Consider the following 14,883-nt stretch of genomic DNA (forward strand, 5'->3'; position numbering starts at 1 on the left):
ATCACAGCATTTCTTTCTTTGGACCTTCAACAGCCATAATCATGCCCACCTTATTGTGGGGTCGGTTGGGGAAGTTTTTGGCCCAAGTGTTTCATGAACTGGTTGGCCCACCTGATGTCGAATAGGTTGGTTCGAGGCTCGAGTAGGAGTTTGTAATTTGTTCAAGGTACAATAGCTCGCCTACTCTTCACGAAGGAAGGACACTGGGATCTTTAATGTCCACCAACTAATGCCGGCACACAGGACACCCAGTTTAACATCCCTCCGAGGGATGGCACACATTGACGAATCGCCCCACCTGCAAAACACCAGGATGACAGTTTATAGCTGGGCCGAGATTCAAATCCAGTGAGTCAGAGAGGTGAGTGCAATACCTATTAGGCAGGCTATCCTGCCAGTCCCAAAACATCATAGCATCTCTGAATGTAATTGCTGGAAAAACCTGCATGACAGTCCATCCATTTCAATCATGTAACAAAAGACAGTCCAACAACAACTACAGGTCATATTATTATTAACACATTATAAAAAAAGGAAAATCCCTTAAACTTGCATTCTTGTCTTCATTTTCAATTATGGCAGCCTGGAATAAAACTTTACACTGCACAAAAAAGTTATATTTTCAATAATTTATATCTACTCTTGATAATTTCAAAATTATATTTTATATCATTGAAATATTTGGTTCTTGATATTGGAATTGTATTAAGGAATGGATTACTTCAGGCATGAAAGTTACAACAGAATTGCTTACGTTGAGCCCAATATTGATCCTCACAATAAGGTGGATGCTCCTCCTATCACCACCGCCAACCAGACTTATATTGGATGAATTATTAGATAAATAAAACTACTTTGAATTTTCATCATCATTTTACTCCTACTCATAAATCCCAGTTCGATTACAAATTGGTCTCAACATCGTGCTGACTGAGCTATTTATTTTCGTTAATCATGAAAAACAGCTCAATTGGGGGCTTATTATCATGGTTGGCATTAATTAAAGCTGTGTTTAATCAAACGGCACAATTTAAAATCAGAGTTAACAAAGACAAATCACACCAACAAAAAAGGCAAGTATGAATGCTTAATTGGGTTGGAGTGGGACTTCATCATGGTCCCTGGAAAAGGCATTGATTAATAAAAATGTAGGAAGTAAAATTAAACATTATAAAACAGGAAGATGGCAGAGACGACACATTGCAACCAATCAAAATGCCAAATACGTTACAAAAAGATCAAATTACAATGAGTAATGTTCGAAACAAGAAGTAACCGAGTACCAATTTCTATATATTATTATTATTATTATTATTGTTTTTTTATGGTGGGAGGCGAGCGAGTGGGGGAGAGGAGGAGGGGAACTAACAAATGCACACAAAGACAAACACATGAACAAAGCCAGGTGCAAACATACATACATGTGCCACGACATGAGAGCGAGTGTACACGCACAAACTAATTAACACATGGAGAACCAAAAAGGTGGAATACAGGAGTCGGAGTGACTGGAGTGATAAAAATTTCATGGACAACTGGAAAGAAGGATCAGGAAATATCCCAAGAAATGTTGAGTTACATCTGGATTCTATATTGGGTTCAGTGGCGATCATTAATACAGCCCTTAGGGCAAAGGTGTGATGGTAAGGAACACCTGAAAATGCTCTTTTTGCTGAAGCTTCAAAACATTACAACCTTAACTTATCCTCAAAACATAAACATAAAATATGAAGACATGTTTTGCCCCAAAAGGGCCTCATTCTATTTCAGGATACCACCAAAAGAGAATACAACCGACATCTATACGTACGAGCACAGATGCGCACACATAGACATCATTTTTGTGTCAACAGAATGCGAGGGCAAAATAAAAGATAGCTTCATAATGCTCAATTAAAACTAGATTACAAGTAACATTATGCAAGTTTAGGGCGGTGGAGGGGGGGGGGATTTAATTAAACTGGTTTGGGGAGGCACAAGAGATTTCAGGAAGGACCAGAGAAATTAGAAGAGAAGGACAGAGAAAGAAATGCATGGGAATTAGGTCAGTGGGGAGATGAATCGACCACGTACAAGCACCAACAGATCTCGATCTATCTCTATCTCTATCTCTATCTCTATCTCTATCTCTATCTCTATCTCTATCTCTATCTCTATCTCTATCTCTATCTCTATCTCTATCTCTATCTCTCTCTCTCTCTCTCTCTCTCTCTCTCTCTCTCTCTCTCTCTCTCTCTCTCTCTCTCTCTCTCTCTCTCTCTCTCCCTCTCTCTCTCTCTCTCTCTCTCTCTCTCTCTCACACACAGCAGTGGGTGCCTCCAGCGCATACCCTGGGATTTTTCAAAAGTGGAGCCAAAACATTTGCCAAATTGGTTAGAAAGGTCAATTAATTTTTCTTGGAGCCAAAGTACTACTTCTCCTCAAATTATCAGTTAATTACCAGGCGAGTATTTAATACAAGTAATAGTAACTGAATTAAACCGTTTCTCGCTTATTCATTTGTTCTCCAATATCTATTGCTGACTATCCAGGCCATAAATCAGCTTTATTGAAAAGCCCATGTTACTGTTTGACAACAATGTAACTACCACATCAGTTGATATTATTGTGCTCTTTTTCCTCCTCGTCATTTTATATAACATAATCATTCTTACAAGATAGAAATGCGAGAAGGCTTACAAAATAGTTTTTAAAATATTTGCAGAAATAGCTGAAACAAACAAACATTGAGCCAGGAAAGTACTGTTTGGCAACATTTATTGACTGGAACCTCATTTTTACCAGTTATCGGAGGTTCTCAGTCCTATCTGGATGCTTTAAACGTCACTATAAACATTTCCTTTTTCATAATCTCAAATTTTCACACTCTCACGAATTGTTTTTGGCTCAAAATCATACCTTAGGTTCGGACATGAGGAACGTGGAACAAGAATCCCCAGAATGGTGATGGAATCAATGCCCACAGAATGCCATGATTTACCGTCCTTTGTCAATTTTCAAGAAAAGAGCATACTTTTGTCCGTTTTTAGCCTATCCATCCATCCAATGGGACCATACTCTGTGCAGAGCGTTGGTGCTGCCTAAGCAGTCTCCTTGGCTATTGGGTTCAATCCTGGATGGGTCGCCACTCCGACACAGGATGCGACATGCTGGCACTCATTTTGCCGACCTCGGAAGCACGGCAGGCAGAGTTAACCCCACCTAGTATTAATTCAACAGCCGAGTGGGATTTGAACTCAGGATCCTAGGATCCCAAGCCCACCACCCTAATCATTAAGCCAACACCAGGAATTTTACCCCATGCATGAAGCTAAAAGCAGAGTTAAGCAAGTGGTTCACTTTGTTCGTCTATCTGTCGACAAACGTCAGTTTATGATCGAGGATCAACTTAATTTGAATGAATTTTGAATACGAATCGGAAAACAAACCTGTAGTTTAGCAGCACTTTGACTTTGAATTTGTCCCGATCGTGCATGTGCAGTGAAGTGAGATAATTTTTTTAGTTTGTCTTCCTGCCTGGAAGTCAAACAAAACTGCAAATAATTCCAAATAGGAAACCGACTGTTATTCAGCGCCTGATAAAAGGACACAAACAACAGGCATGAATAACTAATGCAACATGTTAAATAAGGTGGTGTAAAAGACGCTGCACCAACTGATTTTTTTTTTCAACAACCTGTAAATTCGCTATTTTATTTCAATTTAATTATATATTTGAATACTGCAGAACACAAATCGCCTTTTGGGCACTTTCAAAACCCCTTCCGTTTAGCAATACCTGGATGAAATATTACAGCTTTTTATATCATGTCAACCCACCAACGTTGCACAGTGTAAGGTGTTCTATGAACTCTGTCGTTAAAATTAGAATCAAACTAACTTACAGCACAGGGCCCAAAAGGCATATGTGCTCGACGACTTCATTGCTGGACCGATTCTGATGGGGCACATTTGTCTACGTTGCGCTTTCCTTCAGCTACCTTGCCTTGGTTGAAATTCGGATGATGCAGCATTTGAACATTTGGAGAAGTAGTTGAATTGTGATGAGATGCATCTTAATTATGGTAAAGATTTCTTGCTAAATTTGACAGAAATGATAACTATAGTTTTTACCCCTAACCCAAAAAAAATTCTCACCTTGACTTCACAAAAAATAAAAATAAAAACCAATTGCATTGTTTTATATATTTTGGAGACAATTGCAAACACAAGTGGAAGTCTGCATACCACATACATTTATTTAGATTGGCACAACACTTCCTCTTTAATGTATTTAAACCACCACTTAAAGCATAATCCACCTATGGCAGCATTCGATGTTCAACCCTTCATATTAAGGCCATCAATGGAACTGCATCAGTTCACTGACAAATAGTGAACATAAAACAACTACATACCAAGTGAACTCCAAAAGAATGTAGCAGAGGGAGTGCACTTGCCCCCAATCCATATAGCCTCAGTTTGATTCGAAAACAAATTCAAAAACTGTTGGATTGGTGTTTTGCAGGCAAGACAATGTATCAATGAGTCCTTCTAATGGATGTTAAGCAAGGGACATGCATGGTTGCATTGATTGCAGGTGGACGACAAAGATCCCGTGTGGCTTTCAATGGAGTGTCGGTGATGATTTCACACCCGAGCAAACTTCAAAATGCCTACCCCAATTTGTTTTGCCAGTCCTTGGGGTCCACCGGTAATACTCGACCCCAAGGATGAATCATGACACACAAGTGGGTCATGATGGTCTACCGTTAAATTTAAGAAGGAACAACATAATGATGATCGCGGTGGTGATACCCAGTGAGCACACATTACGTTATAGTGATCACAGAAAATAAAAAAAATGATAGTTCAACAAAACAACTTGCTGCAAATCAACTGCACACTGAACAATTTATTATATAATTGCACTCAAAGAAAAGAGGTACAATTCATCAAATAATTCCTTCACCCAACAATGTCTTGGATGTTACCTTCAGAAACTCAACGTCATAACAAATAATCCAGCAAAAAAACAGAATGTCTTAGCCTCGACTCCATTCGACCACTCGGATATGAGAACATAGATTAAAGAATGGCAGCAAACTTGATGGCACAGCAAAGCACTGTGGCAACAAAATCGACGGTCTCTTAGAGGATCACAAGGCTCCCATTTTCTGCACCTTTATCCTCACCTTGTTCCTTTCTCATCATCATAAAATCTTTACAGCTTATCAGCAACATAATATGGAGAAAGGAAAAAGAAACAAGACGGAGAAGAAACAACAAAACAAAAGACAAAACAAATAATGGCGTGCACTGACCTCAAAGCTTGGGAGAAATTATAGTAATGTGCAAGAGGACTAACAATTTCAAAATACTGCAGAGAGAAAGAAAAATATAACTTTCGATTGGGGGTGGGGAGAGTAAGGGGGCAGACCATGGGTGGAGTGTGAGATTTGAAAACAAATTGGGTCAAGAACAAAGGGTAGGGCAGAATGCAGATTAAAGGTAATGAAAGCAGACAATAAATGATGGTGGAAGACAATGATTGCACTGAGAAAGGTCCCAAGATAATGCAGTGAAGCAGTGTATTAGGCATCAACTCAAACTGTTCATTCCATGGACAGTAACTTGTATGGGAACAGAAAAGTATCAACAGTTAGTGATGTTTTTATTTTTTTTAAAGCTAAGATAACTAGAACTAGAACTGAAGCCAAGATTATTTCAAAGTAGAACAGATAAAAATTAAGGATTTCATCCATTTCTTAAACATGAATAGTATAAGATTCCTAAAGCGATTCCTCTTTTGCTCAGAAGGGTTAACACCCTAAATGTCAACTTCTTGCTTCCCACGGCAATTAGCACAACTCAATTAACAACACGGGTGTTTTGGTCTCTTACGTTTAATATTTCTTCGTCTTCTTCTTCTTCTCTTTCTCTGTATCTACGGAGAGATGACCTCTTGCAAATTACTTCCGCCACCGAAAGTGAAAGAGGTTATTTTCACCCCTGTCTGTTTGTTTGTTTGTGCACAGGATATCTCAAAAAGTTGTGGACAGATCCGGACTAAATTTCGTGAACAGGTTGGGTGTGTGACAAGGACAAACCGATTCGATTTTGGTGAAGATCCGGATCCGGAGACTAGAATTTTTCAAAGTGATTCTTCACCATTGATAGATGAGGCCAAAAACGATATATAGCACGATATCTCAAAAAGTTGCGCACGGATTCGGACTAAACTTGGTAGACACGTTGGGTGTGTGACCACGATGAATTGATTCGATTTTGGTGAAGATCCGAATCTGGATCCAAGAACTAGAATTTTTTTAAGTGACTCGTCACCATTGAGGGAAAGGGCCAAAGATTATATATCGCACGATATCTCAAAAATGTATTGGGCCAGATATGTTGTTGTGGATCAGGCATTATGGAGCGGAGGTATGCATTCTATCGGATGCCCTTCCAGTTGATGTAGTATTTGACCAATATCTGCAACATTCCATCAAGTAAGCTGCAAGGGCAGAACAATTCACTGTAAAATAAATAGCCATGATGACTCGACGGCAGTAAACTGGAAACAGTTTATTGACGTGCCAGAAAACAAGAAGAATCTTGCTCAATCCTGATGTGAGCAAATGATGATCAAGGCCCAGTGGTTGCCAGAGTATGAAATCGTGCTCGCTGGTGGTTTTGAGGAAGGGGAAGACGTTCACTCCTCAACTGGTCAAGATGTGAGGAACCTCAGATTATAACCACGAAGAAGCAGAAACCAGAACTCTCCTCCATGGAAAAGATACCTGTCTTCAAAACTTTGAAAGATTTGCTGTTAACTGCCAGGATACTGATGTACTTGTACAGTACTAATAGTTCATTTTATTGGGCAGCTAAGCAAGGAAGTCTGGTTCAAGATAGGTACTGCAAAGAACCAACGCTTTATGGCAGTGCACATCTTGCTGGTTGACAGTGTTCACAGACATATTCCTCCATTCCATGCCACAAACAGGGTGTGATATGGTCAGTCAGTTTCAACTAATAGGTAAAAGAAGTGCTTGCAGAGGGTTTCAGGACTTTCCAGATTTCCAAGAAAACCTGGGAAAACAGATACAGGATCCAAAGCGGAGGCTTTTGTGTGTCACCTCTACCTGTCCACAGCCAAGCTGATTTCAATAACTGATGTAAGATCCAAACTATTCCAAAAGAGAGGAAAATAAATAGAAACTCTACCTCCAGCAACAGATGTGCTCAATGAACATATTAAGCAGGCACACTATCAGGCATTGGCGTGGTATTCCTCACTCGGGACAGAACAAGAACTGCCATCACCAATGGACGGTGAGCGACTGGTGTATGGAAAATGGTCAACTGAAGGCAATCCTCAAATTGGGAGGAATTCACAACCAATAGAGTGCTCTGAAATTCTTACATGTGGGTGTAAAAATTGCACAAGTGCAAGATGTGGGTGTCGCGCCAAGAAACTGCAATGTACTGGTTGGTGCGTGTACTTGCAGTGAAAATATGTCAAAATCCATACAACCCAAAAATAGAGGGTGATTGATGATGATGATGATGATGAGGAAGAAAACTAAAGGTGCCCAAAGGAAATAAAACATGAAGAGTGCACCTGGAGAGTCAAGTTCACATATGTCGAACCATAAACCAAGTCCCCATCCAGTGCATCCATGAGTAAATTACCAGAAATCCATGGAGATGCAATGCAGCGGTTAACAAAGCAGCAAATGATGAGATAAATATATTGTTCCATGATAAAATTAAATAATGTGTAACATATCCCATTCTGGCATTATTTGTCTGCTTTTTTCTCTCCCTTCTAATACTATTATATTATATGGAGAGAGCAGAGTTATGTACAAACATCATAATCATTTCAATCAATAAAAAACGAGATAGCCGACATTAAAGATAACAAAAATATTTATGTACATTACAAAAAAAGAATTATTTAAGAAAAATTAAAAAAAAATCTAGTTGCCCACACGGGATTCTAAATGGGAATGGGGTGGGGATGGAGCCGGCAAAACTGCAAATGGTGTCTTCTGTCATCGAGCCAATGAGTTGGGAGCAACAATTCACACTTATTGCCACAAAAGATACAATTTAAATGCTCAAATGGCAGTGAGGTGCTCCATTTCAAACTGTTTGGTCGATATACACAGGGCCAAAAGTAGGTGGACACCTGCTCGTCCAACATCTCATTCCAAAATCATGGGCATCAATATGGAGTTGATCCCCCCTTTGCTGCTATAACAGCCTCCACTCTTCTGGGAAGGCTTTCCACTAGATGTTGGAACTTTGCTGTGGGGATTTGCTTCCATTCAGCCACAAGAGCATTGGTGATGCCAGGCACTGATGTTGGGTGATTAGGTCAGGCTCGCAGTTGGCGTTCCAATTCATTCCAAAGGTGTTCGATGAGGTTGAGGTCAGGGCTCTGTGCAGACCAGTCAAGTTCTTTCTCGCTGATCTCAAAAAATATTTCTGTATGGACCTCGCTTTGTATACGGGGGCATTGTCATGATAAATCAGGAAAGGGGCTTCCCCAAACTGTTGCCACAAAGTTGGAAGCACAGAATTGTCTACAATGTCATTGTATGCTGTAGCGTTAAGATTTCCCTTCACTGGAACTCAGGGGCCAAGCCCAAACCATGAAAAACAGCCCCAGGCCATTATTCCTCCTTCACCAAACTTTACAGTTGCTACGATGCATTTGGGCAGGTGGTGTTCTCCTGGTATCCGTAAACCCAGATTCGTCCATCGGACTGTCAGATGGTGAAGCGTGATTCATCACTCCAGAGAACGCGTTTCCACTACTCCAGAGTCCAATGCCGGCAAGCTTTACACCACTCCAGCCAACGATTGGCATTGCACATGGTGATCAACGGCTTGTGCGCGGCTGCTCGGCCATGAAAACCCATTTCATGAAGCTCTCGACAAACAGTGTTTGTGCTGACGCTGCTTCCAGAGTCAATTTGGAACTCGGTCGTGAGTATTGCAACCGACGACAGACGATTTTTCCAAGCTACGTGCTTCAGCACAAGGCGGTCCCTTTCTGTGAGCTCCTAGACATTTCCACTTTACAATAACAGCACTTACAGTTGACCGGAGCAGCTCAAGCAGGGCAGAAATTTAACGAACTGACGATGAAAAGGTGGCATCCTATTATGGTGCCACGTTGAAAGTCACTGAGCTCTTCAGTACGGCCCATTCCACTGCCAATGTTTGTCTATGGAGATTGCATGGCTGTGTGCTTGATTTTATACACCATGCAGCAATGGGTGTGGCTAAAATAGCCGAATACACTAATCAGAAGTGGTGTCCATATACCTTTAGCCATGTCATGTATGTAGCTTTTTGATGCGTAGGGTCTGTAATAAAAATTTGTGTTGGTGTCAAAGCCAGTGACCAATTGCAAATCAATTGTCAGATGCAAAAGCAATAAATAACTATGAAGGCACTCTTGGACGTCACGACATAGACATACAGTTTGCCTCCGCCCAAGTTATGACATTATTGTATATACTTGTACCAAGTTTGATTTAAATCCCTTCAGCTGTTAGCAAATATCACATTTTTATTCAACATGACCTGACGTTTGACCTCTTGACTCCAAAATATAATCAGTTGATGTTTACATCATTAACTTGTACCAAGTTTGACTTGGATCCCTTCACCAATTCTTAAGTTATCGAGGTAACAAAAACTTATCACAGACGTACAGACGGATGGACAACCCAAAAACATAATTCCTCTGGCTACTTCATTGGCGGAGGCATAAAAATTTTCAAAGCTTAAAACGAAAATAAAAAAAATAAGAAAAAAAAATCTGGCTGTTATTCCCTATCAGACCAACTCGATGGATCCAAGACTGAATTTGCATATTCTGTATTCTCATTAAGACGAGTAATGGAAGACCAATTCAGGTGGATAAAAACAAAATTTAAAGCAACTTTTTAATGTCTCACAAAATTTACCAAAATCAGTCCTCAACATGATCTCAGCAATATTTCAGCAGAATTTGATGCATCATCTCATGTTTTTGAAATTAAAGTGAAAGCAACTTGAAATGTCTTCAAATAATTATCCTCCTTTCATGCTCCTCCCAGAGCCTTATAGGGACAGAATATGACTAAGGCAGAGTAAAGAAACATCAAATCAAAATATATTTCAACAAGAGCTCAAGTGAGCACAATATACGCCCGAACAAGAAGGTATATACAGAATTGTGCTACGACATGGAAAACAGTATCCTGGTTGCCATGGCAACCACTTAAGATGACGAGCGTATGTCACGACACCGTCTCCACAGTCTGTACCGATGTACTAAATATGAAACGTGAAAGTTGAAAACTTTGGGAGTTAGAGTGCGGACAGGAACTGACGGACGGACGACCGGTATCACATAATACGCCCCGATATATATATATATATATATATATATATATATATATATATATATATATATATATATATATATATATATATAAAAGCCATTTTGAGGTATTAAAGAGATGCGCTCGAAAGGTTTCCAGAGGAAGACAGCAGAAGTTATTGAGGAAAAGGTATCAGAATCAGCATCGTTGCTCAAACAATTACAAGATTTTCAGGAATAGGAGTCAAGGGCAAGCTGCCCTTTTGTCAAAGCAAGATTATTTGATGGACTTATCGATCAAACATAATCACCTACCCCCCCCCCCCCACCGCGCAACGCCTGCTCTTGATGAATCTCTGTCCCTCACGCCCCCCTTCACCCTCGCCACTATGTATCTTTTTCTCTCTCCCTATCTACGTATCTACAGTGCCTATAGAAAGTCTACACCCCCTTTTAAAATTACCATCTCTTGTTGCCATGTGGCCTGTAATGAAATTGCATTAAATCAGACTTTTTCCACATCGTAACACACAACTTCCAAGTAAAAAATAAATTCCACAAATTTCAGAAAATTAATAAATTATACAAAACTAGAATATCTTGGTTGGACAATAAAATATATATATATATATAAATAAATAAATATATATATATATATATATATATATATAAATATATATCTCTCCTGGTGTTGGCGTAGTGGTTAAGGTAGCGGTTTGGGATCCAAAAGGTCCTGAGTTCAAGCCCCGTTGGCCGCTTGAATTAATACACACCAGGAGGTTGACTCAGCCTGTCATCCTTCCGAGGTCGGCGAAGTGAGTACCAGTGTACTGGGCCTGGTGTATGCCCCGGTTAGAATAGGTGTACCATATCCCTGTGTCATCGTAAGAGGCGACCAGGGTTGTGTCAGGAAGGGCATCCGGCATAAAACCTGTGCCAAATCATTATGCGGATCATAACGGATGATCCGCTGTGGCGACCCCTAACGGGAGCAGCCGAAAGAAGAAGAGATATTTACATATATATATATATATATATATATATATATATATATATATACATATATATACACATATATATATATACATATACATATATATACATATACATATATACATATATATATACATATATATATATACATATATATACATATATATATATACATATACATATACATATATACATATACATATACATATACATATACATATACATATACATATACATATACATATACATATACATATACATATACATATACATATACATATATATATATATATATATATATATATATATATATATATATATATTTAAATATATTGTTACGGTTCTCGGAACCGTATGCATTCAGACATACAGCTGACCAAAAGTTAGTTAAGCCGTTAAGTATATGTGTAGACAGAACCCCTCCTGATGTGTAGTGGGAAATCGAAGGGGTGCGTTGCGATGTTTTTTTTAGTTTGGGTAATAAATCTTTATTTCCCCTCTTATTTGAACCACAGTACCTTTTTCTCACTTTCCGAGGGGAAATCTTTGTGAGGTACCTTTTTGGTGAGTGCAGTCACGCGTGGAGGGGGTGGGCTCCCCGCATGGCCGAAACCCTGCCCAGAAGGGGCGGACCCATGGAAGCCCTGTCCAATCAGGGCGGACAGTGACGTCAGTTTCACCAAGGCCCCTCCCCGTTGAGGGAGATCAATAAAATTACGACACCGTCCTCAGCAAGGAGTTCTTTGGGAGTCGTTCGTCGTCGTGTTGGTGTGCTGAGTCGGAGGGTTCGTTAGTCGGAGGAGTCTTCAGTTCAGTGGATTTCTGTGTGGGTCGTGTTCATAAGCTGGAGACAGTGGTTGGAGTGAGCCAGTTTGTCGCTGGTTGCCAAAGGGAAAAAGGTCGTGACGTGGAGGGTCTGCCCACGTCTCGCCTCGGCGAGCCGTCTGTTGAACTGGTTCGAGGGCGCCCGACCTTGAATGGGTCTCTCGTGGGTCCTGTCGGCGGCCCTGATCCCTGCCTTGGACAGCGCACTACCCGACTCGACCTCCTCCGCAGACACGAGCGACACGTGCGTGGCTGTGCGACGAGCTGCATGGCCATTGACAGGTGCTACACCACGGAGCACCCCCTCCCTCCAACATTAAGGTACCCCAAAAGAACTGCGAACTCAGCTCACCTCCCTCTCTGGCTGCGGGGGTCTTTGCAATACACCTGGGTTTATTTTCGTTTGAGTGTGCGGCGCTGTCTTTAAGTAGAACTGTTTAAGTATTTGATCATTGTAAATCTTGCCTGTATTCCTGCGATAAGTCTGCTCCGAGTCCTTTTGCAAGTGATTGTAAATAAATTATTGTAGAAATGTTCCCAGTTCGTTTTCGTCTTTCCCTCCATTGGTCCAGCATGGTTCGAATCGGAGCTTAGGCGGGTTTTTATACCCTAAAATCTGTTCATTCCAGCCGGTACGACCTTGGCAGATCCGCTCACTGCATTCGAACCGGAAAGGTAGTTGGCAGTTGGTAGATTGGTCCGGTTCGGGCAAGGCGTACTGAGGGCGTGGTTCCCCGGAAGACGACACCGCGTGGTTAATTAGGTAAATTGGTTCCAGACAAAAAGACCCTACGCTACGCGGTGGGGTATTGGCATCCACGGTCGGTGAAGCGACCCGCCGCCTCACGGAATTATCCGAGAGGGATGGCCTCCAATTCTGGAGAGTCTGGTGGGAGACGACGTAACCTCCCCCACCTTGTGGTCGTTCTCGCCACCGGACTTCTGGCCCGCAATAACATATGTATGTATGTGTGTATATATATATATATATATATAAATAAATAATATCTATAATATATCTATCTATAATTCCAGCAGTGTGTGTGTGTCTGTCTGTCTGTCTGTCTGTGTGTGTCTGTCTGTCTGTCTGTCTGCGACCGCCGTTCCGATCTGATTGAAACTTGTCAGGAATATTGCCGGGGACCCGCGGATGTGTCTTTTCAAGGTTTGATATTTATCGGACGAGCGGTTCCCAAGTTACGGCCATTTTATTGCGTTTTTCAGTGTTGGAAAGGTGTATATATATTGCAGCTGAAGTGTCGTTCCACCTTATCATGCCATTTTTTCCCAAATATATCTCAGAATAATGATAACAGCATATTAATAATAATAGCACAATAATTGACAGTAATAAAAAGAATAACGTGATACAATGACCAATGTCTGTTAAACAATAACGACCTATATATTGCCTGTCATCCAATAATGACCAAAAACGTCTGTCAACCAATGACAGGACACAGTGCTATGACATCACGAACGACGGCACAATTAATGTTTATTTATTTCTTATCTTGCCAAAACGAAGTTTTTGCAAGATATGTTAGTCAGCTTGTATGTTTTTTTTTTGTTTGTCTGTAATCACAGATAAAAAAATTCTGCAGAGCACAGTTATCATTGGAAATTTTTGTGACTTCGCATATCAGAGGCCTATAGAGGTCCCTTTCAGTGCACAAAATTTTGAAGGTCAAGGTCACTGTCACAAATCAGGGGAGTCGACGAAACCCTTATTTTTTGAGTAATTTTGATCGGATCGTCTTCAAACTTCATGGGAATATAGTTCATGGTCTGGCGCTCAGCTGATTAATTTTTGGTGGCGATTGGCCTTGACCTTCATCGTTAGCACCCGAGGTCAAACATACTTGACCACAAGGTAAAATTTTCGAGTTTTAGGAACCATATCGTGTATTACCTCAAATTGAACACCTCGATGAGTGCTTTCTGGATATGTCAAGCTTGAGACATTATGACATCATTTGGTGAAGTTAAGAGGCAAACGCATATTTTTCATGGTGACTGAAGAACGATTCTCATCGGAATCTCTCGTAGGCAGATATTCCTCAAGGAGTCGCTCCTGGTGGATAGCAGCTCTGTTCACCTCAGTGTCACCTTTAACAAGTCACACGTGGTCACCTTTTGGCAAGGGTTTTTTTTTTTTTTGCACGATTGACATCACAATTCTTCTTCTTCTTCGTTTGGTATGACGTCACAATCGATGCTGGGGACCTGAGTATGTGCCTTTTCAAGGTTTGATATCGTTCTTCATCCGTTTCAGCTGTTTCCCAAGGTTTAAAAGCTGTATTTTCCCAAGGTTTGAATTAATTGTTCAAATTAATTAATTAATCCCAAGGTTTGAATTTTCCCAAGGGAAACAGCTGTTTCACAAGGGTTTAAAAGTTATTTTTTTCCCAAGGTTTGAATTAATTGTTGTGCTTGGTAGACATTTGTGAATACATTTACAGAGAGAGGAGCGAGAGAGGCGGGGGAGAGAGGCGGGGGAGAGAGGAAGGGGGAGAGAGAGGGGGCGAGAGAGAGGGGGCGAGAGAGAGGGGGCGAGAGAGAGGGGGGCGAGAGAGAGGGGGGCGAGAGAGAGGGGGCGAGAGAGAGGTGGCGAGAGAGAGGGGGGCGAGAGAGAGGGGGGCGAGAGAGAGGGGGGCGAGAGAGAGGGGGCGAGAGAGGGGGGCGAGAGGGGGGCGAGA

At 41.0% G+C, this 14,883-nt stretch overlaps 1 protein-coding gene across 11 annotated transcripts in view; it reads right to left on the reverse strand.

Annotated features, from left to right (window-relative positions):
• Positions 1 to 14,883, reverse strand: part of LOC147029691 (zinc transporter ZIP6-like) — a 211,175-nt gene that overhangs the window by 83,415 nt on the left and 112,877 nt on the right. The window contains exon 1 of one of the 11 annotated variants that reach the window (XM_085872925.1): positions 5,304 to 5,356. The exons of 9 other annotated variants lie outside the window; for them this stretch is intronic. The gene's annotated coding sequence lies outside the window, so the exon portion shown is untranslated. Of the gene's footprint in view, positions 1 to 111; positions 260 to 5,303; positions 5,357 to 14,883 lie in introns of those variants that run through there. One more of the 11 variants, XM_085872926.1, reaches the window with a different exon arrangement.

The sequence above is a fragment of the Eptatretus burgeri genome, chromosome 3, assembly GCF_056783735.1.
Source record: "Eptatretus burgeri isolate ZD-2024b chromosome 3, Ebu_testis_v1, whole genome shotgun sequence".
Classification (NCBI taxonomy): domain Eukaryota; kingdom Metazoa; phylum Chordata; class Myxini; order Myxiniformes; family Myxinidae; genus Eptatretus; species Eptatretus burgeri.